The following is a 4,631-nucleotide window of genomic DNA, read 5'->3' on the forward strand; positions in this document are numbered from 1 at the left end:
AGGGTCATCAAGTTGTTGTTGAGCGATTTCCGATGCGTCGACAACGCCTAGGAACGGGAAGTCATCTTCTTCAGACACACTTGGATCTCATGTTAAGGCAGGTAGCGCAAAGAGACACGGACACAAGCGAAGAATAAGTGCACAGGACAAGCGCCAACTTCAAACTAAAGTTTATTTCCTGAATCCTCGCCTATTTATCTTATATCACACCACCACATAATCACCATGGAGAGAACAACTGATACCGCTGCGAATGTCACGACGCCGACTCACCTTAATCATCTCTTATACCTAAAATGATAACAATACTAAAACGCGCAAAACCGCGCAGTCAAACACTGATAACTCGAAAACATCACAATAAGAACACGCATGCTCAGAATAGAATGTTCCTATTACGCGGCAAGGGTAGCAGCGAGGTTGGCCGAAAGAAAAGCTATCTCACACGGGAGTAGGCTCAGTGAAGCCTGGCTAACACATACAGAATCGCTCTTGAAAATTAAAAACGCTTCTACAATCTCTCTGGACAGCTTGTTCCGGTTCCGGTACATCACCGCCGGTGAGTCGGCGTCGTGACATTCGCAGCGGTATCAGTTGTTCTCTCCATGGTGATTATGTGGTGGTGTGATATAAGATAAATAGGCGAGGATTCAGGAAATAAACTTTAGTTTGAAGTTGGCGCTTGTCCTGTGCACTTATTCTTCGCTTGTGTCCGTGTCTCTTTGCGCTACCTGCCTTAACATGAGTTCCCACAAACTAGCCCAGTTATCCGTTCTCGTAAACACTTGGATCGACTGGTGCGCGTGACAGGCAGTCGGCATCGCTGTGTTTTCTCCCGGATTTGTATACTACAGTAATGTCATACTCCTGCAGCCTAAGGCTCCATCTTGCTAGTCGCCCTGACGGATCTTTGAGATTTGCCAACCAGCATAGCGAATGGTGGTCACTGACTGCCCTGAACGGTCTACCATAAAGGTATGGTCGAAACTTGCTTATTGCCCAAATGACTGCGAGACACTCTTTTTCGGTTGCAGAGTAGTTAGCCTCAGCTTTCGACAGTTTGCGGCTAGCATAGGCTAACACTTTCTCTTGACCATTTTGCCACTGGATTAGTATAGCGCCGAGGCCGATATTACTGGCATCGGTATGAACGTCAGTGTCGGCTGTCTCATCAAAATGGGCAAGGATTGGTGAAGCTTGCAGGCGTTCTCTTAATTCGTCAAAGGCGTCCTGTTGTTCGCTTTCCCATATGAAGGGCACGTCGTCTCTTGTTAGTTTTGTAAGGGGTTCCGCAATGTTTGAAAAGTTTTCCACAAACCGCCTATAGTATGCACATAAACCCAAAAAGCGACGCACTGACTTTTTGTCTGTGGGTGTCGGGAACATCGCAACAGCGGTTGTCTTTTCGGGATCTGGGCGAACGCCTTCAGAACTAATGACATGCCCAAGGAATCGCAGCTCTTCAAAGCCGAAGTGGCATTTTTCCGGTTTAATTGTCAAGTCTGCTGAGCGGATGGCTTCCAGTACTATGCGCAGTCGCTCTAGATGTTGGTCAAATGTTGCGGAGAATACGACCACATTATCCAAATACACTAGGCATGACTGCCATTTCAATCCAGCGAGGACAGTGTCCATCATTCGCTGGAACGTCGCTGGTGCGGAACACAGGCCGAATGGAAGCGCTTTAAATTCGTAGAGGCCATCTGGTGTTACGAATGCTGTCTTTTCACGGTCCCGCTCGTCCACCTCTATTTGCCAATATCCACTCTTGAGATCCAAGCAGGAGAAAAACTTTGCACATCGCAGCCGATCTAGCGTATCATCGATACGTGGCAGAGGGTATACATCTCGTTTAGTTACACTGTTCAGTTTCCGGTAGTCGACACAGAATCGAAGCGTGTTATCTTTCTTCTTAACGAGCACTACGGGGGACGCCCATGGACTGTTGGAAGGCTGGATGACGTCATCTGACAGCATCTCGTCCACTTGCTTCTTGATAATTTCTCTTTCCTTTTGCGACACTCGATATGGGTGCTGGCATATAGGTCTCGTGGCGTCTTCTGTTATAATTCTGTGCTTTGCAATAGACGTGCGCCGGACCTTCGAGGTAGTGGAGAAGCAGTCAGAGAATTCCTTTACCAGGGCATATATCTGTTTCTTTTGACTTTCGGGGAGGTTCTGGTTGATGGTTACTGATGTGTCGACGTTGCAGGCCCCTCGTCCAGTGGTTGACGTTGTTGTTAAGCTGCATAGTTCGGTCGCCATACAGAACTCATGGAAATAGGCGATAGCCGTACCTTGGGCGATGTGTTGAAATTCATTCCCGAAATTCGTCAGTAGGACATCTGCACGGCCATTGGTTAAATGAACAAGACCTCGAGCCATGCAAATTCCTTTGTTCAAAAACAGCCCTACGTTTCCATCTGCTGTACCTTCACGGTCATAAAATGCCTCATTCTCCACAAGCACCATTATACTGCAGCGTGGCGACACAGTTACGTCATTCGCAACGACGCGCAGAGCTGTAAGGCGCCGCTCCTCCGATTCCTCCACAGGCATAGCTTGCTCGGGCGAGAATGATACACTGGGCCTACGCAGGTTAATTATGGCGCCGTTAGCTTGTAGAAAATCCATTCCTAATATTAGTTCCCTTGAACATTCGGGCAGTACAATGAAGTCGGCAACGTAAGTAAAGCCTCTTATTTCGAGCCTTGCAGTGCATCTACCAAGAGGCGCAATAATGTGTCCACCTGCCGTGCGTATCTGCGATCCGCTCCATTTCGTTACAACTTTTTTCAGTTTCTTCGCCATTTGGTGGCTTATAACGGAATAATCAGCGCCGGTGTCGACTAAAGCATTCAGCTCGCATCCGTCTATCTTCAACCGCAAATCTGAAGTAATCTTTTCGCTGCTGCACCTATTTACGGGAAATATAGCGTCGTCACCCTTAACCCATGATGGAGGATCTTCGTAACTGTGGTTTTCAGCGGCCTCACCTCCACAGGTCGCTTGCTTCAGTTTTCCGGGTGTGGGCTTGGAGAACGACGTCCAGGCAGTCTTGTAGACGCACGTGGGCTGGGCGATCGGTAGCGCATGGGCGACGGTGACCTTGGCTGATGCTGGTGTGGAGCGAGTGGGCTCTGGCGTGTGGATAAGTATTCTTCAATCTCTGTTGGTCGTTCACCATTTCGAGGGCATGGTGCGTACAATGGAAAGCCCCGTAAGCCAGCCTGTCGGTAAGGGCAGAACCTATACAGGTGACCCGCTTCTCCGCAATGGAAACACAAAGGCCTGCGATCGTGGTCACGCCAGATGTCACTTTTCCGGGGCCTTTGCTCCACATAGCGAGCTACGCTACGCGCTGGAGGCTGGTAGCTAGCCGTTGGTTCCGGCGGATGTGGCGCACTGCGCGCTGTCGGCGGGTAAGGCGCCGCCATCGCAACTGCTGCATTGTTGTGCACCACGGGTTGCCTCAGTACCTCGGAGTACGTTGGGATGCGTCGAGTTGACTGTGGCTCACGCTCCGGCTCCCGCATGAGCTGCCTCAGTTCGTCTCGCACTACGTCGGCGACAGACAGTGCAGTTGTGGTCTGAGGTGCTTGGAACTTGCTGAGTTCTTCCATGATTACTGATCGGATTAGCTCTCGCAGGGTTTCCATGTCATTCCGTACGCCTCCAGAAAAGACATTGGCAGGTGAACAGTTTATGTCCCGGTTGTATTGCCGAGCCCGCTGTTCCAGCGTTTTTTCGATGGCTGTCGCTTCGGAATGAAACTCGGCAACTGTTCTCGGAGGGTTTCGGACGAGAACAGCGAATAGCTCCTGCTTCACGCCACGCATAAGATGGCGCACCTTCTTATCTTCGGCCATGTTGGCATCGGCACGCTTGAACAGGCGGACCATGTCCTCGATGTACATCGCCACACTTTCATTCGTGAGCTGGTTCCTGGTTTGAAGAGAAGCCTCCGCCTTTTCTTTGCGATCTGTGCTGGCGTAAGTAGCCAGCACTTGTCGTCGAAATTCCTCCCAGGTAGACAAAGAGGTTTCATGGTTCTCAAACCACGTCTTTGCAAAGTCCTCCAAAGCAAAGTACACGCGACGGAGCTTCTCTCTCTCGTCCCATCCATTCAGGCTCGCCACTCTCTCGAACAGGTCCAACCAATCCTCCACGTATTCGAACGAGTCGCCATGGAACACTGGAGGCTTGTGAGGTTGATTGATGACCACTTGTGCCGGTGTTACCTGGCTAGTCATGGTGGCGGCGTCCGTTGTCTGAGTTCCCCTTGGCGTGAAGTGAAGAGGACTGAACTCAGGTGAGTCACCTCGAAGACGGCGGCTGGCCCTCTGGTGTACAGGAGTCACTTCTACGGGATCGACTCGCTGGTCGTCGGGGCTACGCTGTCTTGCGCTCGTGGGGCTTCGATTCATACCCCGCACCTCCACCAGAAATATAGCGATGCTGAAGCACTAAGGCTAATAAAACAAACGTATTTATTAAGGGCGAACTTGAGCCCGCAACTCAACGGCACTGCGGTCGTAAAACTGCGAGTCAGTCGAACACCAAAGATGTCCTTCAGCTGTTCTCCTCTTCTTTTTCCACCGAGAGGCACACGAGCGCGTGGCGCATGCGAG

Source organism: Rhipicephalus sanguineus, chromosome 6 (genome assembly GCF_013339695.2).
Source record: "Rhipicephalus sanguineus isolate Rsan-2018 chromosome 6, BIME_Rsan_1.4, whole genome shotgun sequence".
NCBI lineage: Eukaryota > Metazoa > Arthropoda > Arachnida > Ixodida > Ixodidae > Rhipicephalus > Rhipicephalus sanguineus.